The following is a 12,773-nucleotide window of genomic DNA, read 5'->3' as shown; positions in this document are numbered from 1 at the left end:
TCCCCTGGAAAGAAAATAGCAACAAACTCCAGTATTCTTGCCTTGAAAATCCCATGGAGAGAGATTCCTGGCGAGCTACAGTCCATGGGGTCACAAGAGTTGGACACGACTTAGTGACTAAACCACCACCACCATATGTATAACTGAATCACTTTGCTGTACACCTAAAACTAACATAACATTATTCATCAACTGTACTCCTGAGTTCCCTTCTGGCAAACCGCTTCGGTGTTCCTACCTTGAGAACCCCATGAACAGTATCAAAAGGCAAAACGATAGGACACTGAAAGATGAACTTCCCAGGTCTGTAGGTGCCTAAATATGCTACTGGAGATCAGTGGAGAAATAACTCCAGAAAGAATGAAGAGATGGAGCCAAAGCAAAAACAACACCCAGTTGTGGATATGACTGGTGATGAAAGCAAGGTCTGATACTGTAAGAGCAATATTGCTTAGGAACCTGGAATGTTAGGTCCATGAATCAAGGCAAATTGGAAGTGCTCAAACAAGAGATGGCAAGAGTGAGCGTCGACGTTCTAGGAATCAGCAAACTAAAATGGACTGGAATGGGTGAATTTAACTCAGATGACCATTATATCTACTTGGGAAAGAATCCTTTAGAAGAAATGGAGTAGCCATCATGGTCAACAAAAGAGTCTGAAATGCAGTACTTGGATGCAATCTCAAAAATGACACAATGATCTCTGTTCGTTTCCAAGGGAAGCCATTCAATATCACAGTAATCCAAGTCTATGCCCCAACCAGTAATGCTGAAGAAGCTGAAGTTGAACGGTTCTATGAAGACATACAAGACCTTCTAGAATTAACACACCCAAAAGATGGCCTTTTCATTATAGGGGACTGGAATGCAAAAGTAGGAAGTCAGGAAACACCTGGAGTAACAGACAAATTTGACCTTGGAGTACAGAATGAAGCAGGGCAAAGGATAATAGAGTTCTGCCAAGAGAATGCACTGGTCATGGTAAACACCCTCTTCCAACAACACAAGAGAAGACTCTACACATGGACATCACCAGATGGTCAACACCAAAATCAGACTGATTATATTCTTTGCAAACAAAGATGGAGAAGCTCTATACAGTCAGCAAACACAAGACCGGGAGCTGACTGTGGCTCAGATCATGAACTCCTTATTGCCAAATTCAGACTTAAATTGAACAAAGTAGGGAAAACCACTAGACCTTTCAGGTATGACCTAAATCAAATCCCTTATGCTTATACAGTGGAAGTGAGAAATAGAATTAAGGGACTAGATCTGATAGAGTGCCTGATGAACTATGGATGGAGGTTTGTGACACTGTACAGGAGACAGGGGTCAAGACCATCCCCAAGAAAAAGAAATGCAAAAAGGCAAATGTTTCTCTGAAGAGGCCTTACAAATATCTGAGAAAAGAAGAAAAGCCAAAAGCAAAGGAGAAAAGGAAAGATATACCCATTTGAATGCAGAGTTCCAAAGAATAGCAAGAAGAGATAAGAAAGCCTTCTTCAGTGATCAATGCAAAGAAATAGAGGAAAGCAATAGAATGGGAAAGACTAGAGATCTCTTCCAGAAAATTAGAGATACCAAGGGAATATTTCATGCAAAGATGGGCTCTATAAAGGACAGAAATGGTATGGACCTAACAGAAGCAGAAGATATTAAGAAGAGGTGGCAAGAATACACAGAAGAACTGTACAAAAAAGATCTTCACAATGCAGATAATCACGATGGTGTAATCACTAGCCTAGAGCCAAACATCCTGGAATGTGAAGTCAAGTGGGCCTTAGGAAGCATCACGAGGAACAAAGCTAGTGGAGGTGATGGAATTCCAGATGAGCTGTTTCAAATCGTAAAAGATGATGCTGTGAAAGTGCTGCACTCAATATGCCAGCAAATTTGGAAAACTCAGCAGTGGCCACAGGACTGGAAAAGGTCAGTTTTCATTCCAATCCCAAAGAAAGGCAATGCCGAAGAATGCTCAAACTACCACACAATTGCACTCATCTCTCACGCTATTGCCATGAAGTGATGGGACCAGATGCCATGATCTTAGTTTTCTGAATGTTGAGCTTTAAGCCAACCTTTTCACTCTCCTGTTTCACTTGCATCAAGAGGCTCTTTAGTTCTTCGCTTTCTGCCATAAGTGTGGGGTCATCTGCATATCTGAGGTAATTGATATTTGTCCTGGCAATCTTGATTCCAGCGTGTGTTTCCTCCAGCCCAGCCTTTCTCATGATGTACTCTGCATATAAGTTAAACAAACATGGTGACAGTATACAGCCTTGACATACTTCTTTCCCAATTTGGAACCAGTCTGTTGTTCATGTCCAATTCTAACTGTTGCTTCCTGACCTGCATATAGATTTCTCAGGAGGCAGGTCAGGTGGTCTGGTATTCCCATCGCTTGAAGAATTTTCCACAGTTTCTTGTGATCCTCACAGCCAAAGGCTTTGGCAGAGTCAGTAAAGCAGAAGTACATGTTTTTCTGGAACTCTCTTGCTTTTTTGATGATCTAATGGATGTTGACATTTTGTTCTCTGTTTCCTCTGCCTTTTCTAAATACATCTTGAACATATGGAAGTTCACAGTTCATGTATTGTTGAAGGCTTGCTTGGAGAATTTTGAGCATTACTTTGCTAGCATGTGAGACGAGTGCAATTGTGCAGTAGTTTGAGCATTCTTCGGCATTGCCTTTCTTACGGATTGGAATGAAAACTGACCTTTTCCAATCCTGTGGCCACTGCTGAGTTTTCCAAATTTGCTGGTCTATTGAGTACAGCATTTTAACAGAATCATCTTTTAGGATTTGAAATAGCTCAACTGAAATTCCATCACCTCCACTAGCTTTGTTCCTCGTGATGTTTCCTAAGGCCCACTTGACTTTGCATTCCAGGATGTTTGGTTCTAGGCAAGTGATTACACCATCCTGGTTATCTGGGTCATGAAGATCTTTTTTGTACAGTTCTTCTGTGTATTCTTGCCACCTCTTCTTAATATCTTCTGCTTCTGTTAGGTCCATACCATTTCTGTCCTTTATAGAGCCCATCTTTGCATGAAATATTCCCTTGGTATCTCTAATTTTCTGGAAGAGATCTCTAGTCTTTCCCATTCTATTGTTTTCCTCTATTTCTTTGCATTGATCACTGAGGAAGGCTTTCTTATCTCTTCTTGCTATTCTTTGGAACTCTGCATTCAAATGGGTATATCTTTCCTTTTCTCCTTTGCTTTTGGCTTTTCTTCTTTTCTCAGATATTTGTAAGGCCTCTTCAGAGAAACATTTGCCTTTTTGCATTTCTTTTTCTTGGGGATGGTCTTGACCCCTGTCTCCTGTACAGTGTCACAAACCTCCATCCATAGTTCATCAGGCACTCTATCAGATCTAGTCCCTTAATTCTATTTCTCACTTCCACTGTATAAGCGTAAGGGATTTGATTTAGGTCATACCTGAAAGGTCTAGTGGTTTTCCCTACTTTGTCCAATTTAAGTCTGAATTTGGCAATAAGGAGTTCATGATCTGAGCCACAGTCAGCTCCCGGTCTTGTGTTTGCTGACTGTATAGAGCTTCTCCATCTTTGTTTGCAAAGAATATAATCAGTCTGATTTTGGTGTTGACCATCTGGTGATGTCCATGTGTAGAGTCTTCTCTTGTGTTGTTGGAAGAGGGTGTTTACCATGACCAGTGCATTCTCTTGGCAGAACTCTATTATCCTTTGCCCTGCTTCTTCTGTACTCCAAGGACAAATTTGCCTGTTACTCTAGATATTTCTTGATTTCCTGCTTTTGCATTCCAGTCCCCTATAGTGAAAAGGACATCTATTTTTTGGTGTCAGTTCTAGAATTCTTGCAGGTCTTCATAGAACTGTTCAACTTCAGCTTCTTCAGCATTACTGGTTGGGGCATAGACTTGGGTTACTGTGATATTGAATGGTTTGCCATGGAAATGAACAGAGATCATTGTGTCATTTTTGAGACTGCATCCAAGTACTGCATTTCAGACTCTTGTTGACCATGATGGCTACTCCATTTCTTCTAAGGGATTCTTGCCCACAGTAGTAGATATAATGATGATCTGAGTTAAATTCACCCATTCCAGTCCATTTTAGTTTGCTGATTCCTAGAATGTCGATGCTCACTCTTGCCATCTCCTGTTTGAGCACTTCCAATTTGCCTTGATTCATGGACCTAAGATTCCAGGTTCCTATGCAGTATTGCTCCTTACAACATCGAACTTTACTTCCATCACCAGTCACATCCACAACTGGGTGTTGTTTTTGCTTTGGCTCCATCTCTTCATTCTTTCTGGAGTATTTCTCCACTGATCTCTATTAGCATTTGGGCATCTACTGACCTGGCGAGTTTATCTTCAGTGTCCTATCTTTTTGCCTTTTCATACTGTTCGTGGGGTTCTCAAGGCAAGAATATGGAAGTGGTTTTCCATTCCCTTCTCCAGTGGACCTCGTTTTGTTAGAACTGTCCACCATGACCCGTCCATCTTGGATGGCCCTACAGGACATGGCTCATAGTTTCATTGAGTTAGACAAGGTTGTTGTCCATGTTGTTTGATTAGTTAGTTTTCTGTGATTGTGGTTTTCATTCTGTCTGCCCTCTGATGGAGAAGGATAAGAGGCTTATGGAAGCTTCTTTATGGGAGAGACTGCCTGAGGGGGAAACTGGGTCTTTTTCTTATGGGTGGTGCCATGCTCAGTAAATCTTTAATCCAATTTTCTGTTGAAGGGTGGGGCTGTGTTCCCTCACTGTTATTTGACCTGAGGCCAAACTATTGTGGAAGTAATGAAGATAATTGCAGCCTTCTTCAAATGGTCCCATGCAAGCAATGCTACACTCAGTGCCCCCAGCCCTGCAGCAGGCCACTGCTGACCCACACCTCCACCAGAGAGTCCTGGACACTCACAAGCAAGTCTAGATCAGTCTCTTGTGGGGTCACTGCTCCTTTCTCCTAGGTCCTGGTACCCACAAGGTTCTGTTTGTGCCTTCCACGAGTCTGTTTCCCCAGTCCTGTGTAAGTTCTGGTGCCTCTATGGTGGGGTTAATGGCAGCCTCCTCCAGGAGGGTTTATGCCATACCCAGGTCTACTGCACCCAGAGCCCCTGCCCCTGCAGCAGCCCACTGCTGACTGGTACCTCCTAAGGAGACACTCAAACACAGTTCTGTCTCAGTCTCTGTGGGTCTGGTAAGATCTTTCAATTGTTAGTTCTAATCCTGTCTTCTTAAAATGTAAATTATGGAAGTGGGTCTAGTAAGATCTTTAGAACCTTGAGACTTTCTTTTGATTTATTGTAATAACCAATTAAAAAAGTATATAATTCCCTTTCTAAGACTAGCAAAGAGGGCACTCCCTGTCCCCCTTTTGATCTCCATGTCAGAAGCATTCTCTGTCCCTTTTATTACTTTAATAAAACTGCTACACAAAAGCTCTTGAGTGATCAAACCTGGTCCCTGGTCCCGAAGCTAAATTTTCTTCTTTGGAGATCATGAATCTGACATCATTCACCGTAAGCTATCACTGCAGAATAAAACAAAAAGTAAACAAAATGGAACAATTGATTGCAGACCGTAAAAAATATGTTTAGCATAATTAGAGACATAAAAAATAATGAAAATCATGAAAAATACAATGAAATAAGAACAGGCGTTTTAAAAGTAGCCAAATAGAATTTGTAGAAATAAAAAAATGGTTATTAAAATTTTAAAACTGTTGGACAATTTAAGCAGTGAATTATACATAGCTAAAGAGAGCCATGAGATCAAAAGACAATTGCTTCTTGGCAGGAAAGCGATGACAAACCTAGGCAGTGTTATATGAAATGCAGAGACATTACTCTGCTGACAGAGTTCCGTATAGTAAGGCTATGGTCTTCCCATTGGTCATGTACAGTCATGAGAGCTGGACCATAATGAAGGCAGAACACCAAAGAACTGTGGTGCTAGAGAAGACTCCTGAAAGTCCCTTGGACAGCAAGGAGATTAAACCAGCCCATCTTAAGGGAAATGAACCCTGAATATTCACTGGGCAGACTGATGCAGAAGCTCCAATGTTTTGGCCATCTGATGCGAACAGATGACTCCTTAGAAAAGTCCCTGATGCTGGGAAAGATTGAGGGCAGAAGGAGAAGAGGGTGTCAGAAGGTGAGATGGCTGGATGGCATCACCAATGCAATGAACATGAACTTGGGCAAACTCTGGGAGATGGTGAGGGACAGGGAGGCCTGGCGTGCTGTAGTCCATGGGGTCGCAAAGAGTTGGACACGACTGGGCCACTGAACAACAACAAGAGAGGTTTAGTCACCAAGAAGGTAAATCTGAGTATGTTGATCAGAATGAAGTATGACGGGATAAAGGGATGGAAAATGTGAAAGAAGTGTTAAGAGACATTAAGAAATTGGCAGAGGGGCAGTTCTTGCGGGATAATAACTGATAGTTTTTCATAATGGATTAAAGACATAATTCTTAAAATTTTAAAAATATAGCATGTCCTGAATAGGATTAAGCAAACATGCCTACATCTAGACATGTGCAGGCAAAGAAACAAAGAATAAAGCAAGCAAAAAGAAAAACCATATTAGCCAGAATACTAACAGTAAGACAGACAGTGGGTTTTGCTGCAGCAGTAATACAGACCTAGTAACATGGAATAATATCTCAAAATGATGAGGGAAATTAACTGTCACCTATAATTTCACATCTAGCTAAAATAGTGTTCAAAATTAAGGTCAAAATGAAGACTTAGAAAAAAAGGTTCATTTTCTTAGTCAAATATGTAAGTTATGAAATTGACCAAAAGAAAAAAAAAGACATAACCACTGAATAAATAGACTCAATAATCTAAAAACTATTTATAAAATGAGCACTAGGGTCAGATGGTTTTACAAGCAAGTTTTACTAAAAAGGAAAACAACCCAAAAGAGAAATGGTCAAAGGATGAACAGATTATTCTGAGAGGAGAAATTCTTATTGGCTAACAAGCCCTGTGGAAAGTTTCTCAGACTCATTTATAATCAGAGGAAAGAAAATTCAAATAATAATGAAATATCATTCCACCACTTGCAGGTTGGCAAGTATTGTTCAGATCTGAAAACACCAAATACTGGCCTGAGTTGAACATAGAGAAACAGGAAGTCAAAGACATTGGTGGTAGACTATGGATTGGATTGTTTACTCTGGGAAGCACTCTTGCAATGCTTAATAAAGATGGAGATAAACATCTACATCAAGTGGGCAATTCCATTTCTAGAAACTTTCACACGTGTGCATAGGAAGACAAGTACAAGGTGAACACTGGAGATAATCTAACTGTACCCATCAATAGAATAATGGGGAGCTGCAGTATTCAGAAAATGGGTATCATCCAGGAGTGGAGATGCATGGACTCAGTCTGCATGTATTAGCTGAATGAATCCAAAGAACAAAATGTTGAATGAAAGTAGCAAGTCGCACACTATACATCATTATATCATTTATGTACACATTAAAACACAAATGAAAACAATGTAATTTCCTATGGATATATGCTTATGTTGTTACAAGTTTAAAAACATACAGAAGAATACACATCAACTTCAGGCTGAATGAAGATAGGATGGAGTGGTAACTGCTGTATCTTTAACACTTTATTTTTTAAAAAGATTTTTAAAATGTAAGACATTTCTACTTATCTAGTATTGGTGTAGGAACCAAGGTATATTATATGATTTTCTGTACTGTGATTGTATGTTTGAAAATGTCCTATACTTCCAGACAAAATAAGACCCATATGTTTGTATAAATCACCAGATTATTTTTCCTGGGGATTACATTCTTATTATTTTTTGTACCTGTAGCAGAGGAATAGGGAAGCCAAGTCCATAAACAGTTTCACCATACATAAAATTTATATTACGTATATTGATATTCAGAGCTGCCTCAAACTTGGTCCCTGCCCTCTGGGATATAAGTAGGGATGGAAATTGTTAGCCTGGAATTTAAGGATGACTAGCTGACAATGAATGTTTCATGTGAGACTATGCCACCTGCTTGCTGTATGGCTCCTTAACTAGCTTAAAGGAAGCCATGCAGTTATCATGGTTCCAAGTTCCCCCTTGAGACATGTCTTGTTGTTTATTCTGGCTGCTGGGTTTCCAGCCCTTTCTTTTCCTATTAAAGTACTGGCTGGTGACACTTAATTTGACAGAAAGAAATGTAGAGGGAAATCTACCCGCAACCAAAGGAAATACACAAGTTCTTATGAACTACTTTGTGTGCATAAAAGTTAAAAATGTTGATTGAACTCAGCTCATTGAATTTCTATTTCGAACTTTTTCTATGCTAAAGAGTCTGTTCCATGCACACAATGGTAGTCTGAAGCTGCCTTGAAGACTTTGCTATATCCCAGAAGGGAACATTAGCACTTTTTTTCTGGGAACCTGTTGAAATTAAAAAATGAGAGCCTGGAACAGTGTATTTCATTATATAATGTGAGGTATTTACTTCAGGGAAACAAAAGTATTTATCTTCGGGTATGATTGGGAAAAAAAATCTACAACCACGTTGTCTCAGTGAAAAATTATAACCCACAAATTTTGCTCAGTTTCTAGAAAGACATTGTATTAGCACTGACAAATAGGAAAGAAAAACGTTGAAAAGTCATGACTAGATAGGGTCTCTGTCCCAGAGCACTTTTAAATCTAGTTGGGAAAAGAGGACGTAGGTCTGTTAAGCAAAGAATGAGCAGAAAACTCCGAAGACGTTCTCATGTTTGCATGTCTTAAAAATCCAACTGGCCAGCGAATTTGTTCAGGACAGCAAACGTTTACTGTGCACCCATGATGTACCAACTGTTGAGATAAGCACAAGAGATGTAAAATCAAGTCAGAGAAAGTCCTTGCCTTGGTCCGTAGGTGAGGCAAGCAATTAAATGGATTATTCTAATATATAAATAATGGAGTCTTTTTTGTTGTTGTTGTTCTTTTCAATTTTATTTTATTTTTAAACTTTACAATATTGTATTAGTTTTGCCAAATATCGAAATGAATCCGCCACAGGTATACATGTGTTCCCCATCCTGAACCCTCCTCCCTCCTCCCTCCCCATACCATCCCTCTGGGTCGTCCCAGTGCACCAGCCCCAAGCAACCAGTATTGTGCATTGAACCTGGACTGGTGACTTGTTTCATACATGATATTATACATGTTTCAATGCCAGTCTCCCAAATCTTCCCACCCTCTCCCTCTCCCACAGGAAATGTGCTCTAAGAGCTACTGGGGCACAAGATGGTTGGAATCTCAAGACATAAGTAATCATTAGCTGGGCAAAAAAGATTATTCTAGGCACCTTTAAAACTATGAGCTAAAGATTCCCAGGAGGGGAATCTCATATAGTTTGAAAGAGTAGCAAGTCTTTTTTTTTACCCCTTTCACCTGAGTTTTAAACAGTGGTCCTTAAAGTAGGGAATGTGTGTTTATTAGTTGCCCAGTCGTGTCCTACGCTGTTGGACCCTGTGGACTGTAGCCCGCCAGGCTCCTCTGTCCATGGGGATTCTCCAGGCAGGAATACTGGAGTGCGTTGCCATGCTCTCCTCCAGGGGATCTTCCTGACCCAGGAATCAAACCCAGGTCTTCCTGCATTGCAGGCAGATTCATTACCGTCTGAGCCACCAGGGAAGCTCCCATAAAGTGGAATGCTCCAAAACCCTTTTGTGCAAAATATTTGTGTTTCCTGCAGAATTGGCTCTCCTCATCCCTGGTGCCACAGGCTAAGTATAAGGAAGGAGATAACGGGATGAGGGCAGACTGGATTTTTTTTTTTTTTTTTTGGCACTTCATTTCTTGGCTCATGGATGGATGATGGGTGGATGGATGAATGGATGGACAGAAAGGCATAGAAAACAGAAGCTCTGTACAAATACAAAAATATCTATATCTCTTTCTAGAAGGCTTGTTGAGTCAAATTTAACCACCAGTTAGCAAACTAAATTGTTATTTACTTCACTGCAGGGAGATAGGATGGACATTGCTCAATTTTCTAGGCCCTCCCGTCCAATTTTGATGCTTTATGACTTTGAGAATTAGGAGGCTCTACGTCTATAGGCTCAGATTTTATGTCAGTGTACAGGGGGGTGGAAATCCCCTCCCCCATCAACTTAAAAGTGTTCTAGGTTCTCCTGTGGGAACCTAAACTTGTTATAAATATTGGCTGCTCTCAATGCCAAGTATTTCTGACTGATAAGCTTATTACTTTCAAATTGCATTCTGTGTCTTGGTGCCTGAGGCAATCTGGGAACACCCACCAAGGTGCTGATGTTTTATTCTCATCCAGCTCAATTGAGTTATTTTTCAATGATTTCTCCATACTCCCGACACTGTGGGAGCAAAATATTTTTTTCCACACACAAAGCTGATTCTGCTCAACATATTAATTATTATATATGTTGACAATGATATATATAACTATAAGATCTTTTACTTCAACAGTGTAAAAAATATTCTCTCTTCCAATATTTTGCCTTCTTGATCACTAATGTAATGTGTTCTGTCCTGGATTTTCATTTTTCTTTCTCCTCAAATGACATTAACTGGTGGAAAAAATTATGTTGGTGAAAGCAGTCTTTGAATTTTCATACTCTGAAAAGTTTGATATTTATTGGCTTTCAACCTAACCTGGTTTTGCTTTCCAATTTCTGTTCAAAGAAGCACTTCATAAAATATGATTTGGGATTCAGATTTCTAGAGGGCAGAAAAGTCTTAAAAGTAATGAGAATAATGTGATATAAATGAACTTTTTAAAAAGGATATTTATCTGTCTTAATCATGGGTAATTTGTGATCCTCAATGAGAACTTTTTGCACTCAAAAAGTAAAATGATCCCCAGAAGGAGGGGCGATGTCAGGAAAAGTTCTTTGATATGAAAGCTGACATGAATCCACAGTCTACACAGTCAATGACGAAGTCTTTCTCTGTAGGTAAATATCAGTCCTTGCTCAGTTGGGAGACAGAAATCACACCAGCAATTTTAATGGAATTTCTTTTTATTATTTTTTTTCATTAATTTTTTTAAATATACAATTTTAAATGTCACTTTCCAGTTACAATTATTACAAAATATTGGCTCTGTCCCCATGTTGAACAGTACATCCTTGAGTGTGTCTTACACCCAATAGTTTGTGGCTCCTACTCCCACCCCATCTTGCCTCTCCTCCCTTCGCTCTCCCCACTGGTAACTCTAGTTTGTTCTCTATTACTGTGCGTCTGCTGCTTTTTTGCTATATTCACTAGTTTGTTGTATTTTTCAGATTCCACGTATAAGTGGTATTGTAAAGTATTTGGCTTTCTTCATATAGAGAATTGAATATAAAGAATTGCTAACTAAGTTTAGTGTTAACTAGGTAACTGAAAAGGGCACGCACATACAGAAAGCAGCTATTACCCCTGGGGAAACAAAAGGAAGAGGTTGGAAATGTAATATTTTAGCAGGTTGGAGGAGGAGGAGCCCATGTATTTAAAACTCTGAGCCCTGAGAAAGGCACACTGCTTGGCTGGCGCTGGTATCTGTGGGTGGTGGTAGAGTGCAGTGAGGTTGACTGTGCCTGTGTGTTTTTTTTTTAATTTTATTATTTTAAGTTATGGTTGTATTATGCTGCTGCTATAGCAAAGGCTTGCCATAGCCAGGGCAAAGAAGTGAGACCAGGGTGTTGATATAGAAACAAGAATCCAACTGGAAGCCCATAGAAAGGAAACAGGAAAAAACAAGTCCCTCTTCCTTCTGCGACCTTACTGTCTACTTGCATCTCCTAATGAGAGCCTAACAGACCTTAGCTGGCAACTGAAAAATGTGCTTTGCAGAATCTCAGTCCCAGCATCAAAGAGCAGTTTGGAGCTGGGGGACACTAGTTTAATAACCAGCATGAAAGTTTGCAGAAGTAACCCCATCTATGGTATAATGTGATTATGAAATTAAAAGTACTGCCTACAGACCACTCAGATGGCCGTGTTAATCGACTCCATGTCATCCAGGGGTCCCTAATGATTTATCTGAGCCAAAACCCATACCCCTTGCTACTGAGTGATACAGAAATGAGTTTCTTGTATTTTATGGTAACCTAAAGAGTTTTATATGGCCTTCAGCAAATTAATTCAATTGGTCCAGTGCCAGGACTTTTAATAAGCTGCAACCACTAGCATTAGGACTTAGATCCAGAGAGCTGACATGTAGCACGTTTTGGCCCCTGTTGTCTGCTTCATATCAAAGACCCAGAAGCATTGTTGAAAACTTGAATAAAGTTTCTTACAAAGAAAAGAAAAAAAACTAAGCAAAATACTGAAAAAAGAGCAAGATAAGTTTGGCCATTTTCATTTGCTCAATCAGCATTATTCTGGTATTCCTAGACAGTGCATTTAGACAAGAAAAATAAATAAGATACATATATGAATATTAGAAACTGTCATGATTCAGAGTTATTATCATTATCCTCCTAGAAATGCCTATTCAATCAACTCAAACTCTAACAGAATATTCGATTTCAGTCAGTAAGCCAGATGTAAGATTAACATATGTAAATCAGTAGCTTTCCTTCAAGTCAGCCACAACCAAGTAGAAAATATAACAGTGAACACAAAAAGAATTTAACGTTTATTCTTAGTACTATTAGAAACTGAAATACCACTGGCTTTATAAATAAAACTGTATGAGAACACAGCCATACATTATTCGTATGTGTATCATGTATGGTTATTTTTGTACTACAATGATAGAGTTCAGTAGTTGTAGCAGAGACTCTATGG

At 39.6% G+C, this 12,773-nt stretch overlaps 1 long non-coding RNA gene across 1 annotated transcript in view; it reads left to right on the top strand.

Moving 5' to 3' along the window:
* LOC129639418 (uncharacterized) overlaps positions 1–8,921 on the top strand; it is a 172,596-nt gene extending 163,675 nt beyond the window's left edge. The window contains exon 4 of the long non-coding RNA XR_008708392.1: positions 7,069–8,921. This is a non-coding gene — a long non-coding RNA (uncharacterized LOC129639418). The remainder of the gene's footprint in view (positions 1–7,068) is intronic.
* Positions 8,922–12,773: the final 3,852 nt, after the last annotated feature.

This window comes from Bubalus kerabau, chromosome X (assembly GCF_029407905.1).
Source record: "Bubalus kerabau isolate K-KA32 ecotype Philippines breed swamp buffalo chromosome X, PCC_UOA_SB_1v2, whole genome shotgun sequence".
In the NCBI taxonomy this organism is placed as follows: Eukaryota; Metazoa; Chordata; class Mammalia; order Artiodactyla; family Bovidae; genus Bubalus; species Bubalus kerabau.
Note: the sequence above shows the minus strand (reverse complement) of the source record. Positions and strands in the feature narration are given on the sequence as shown.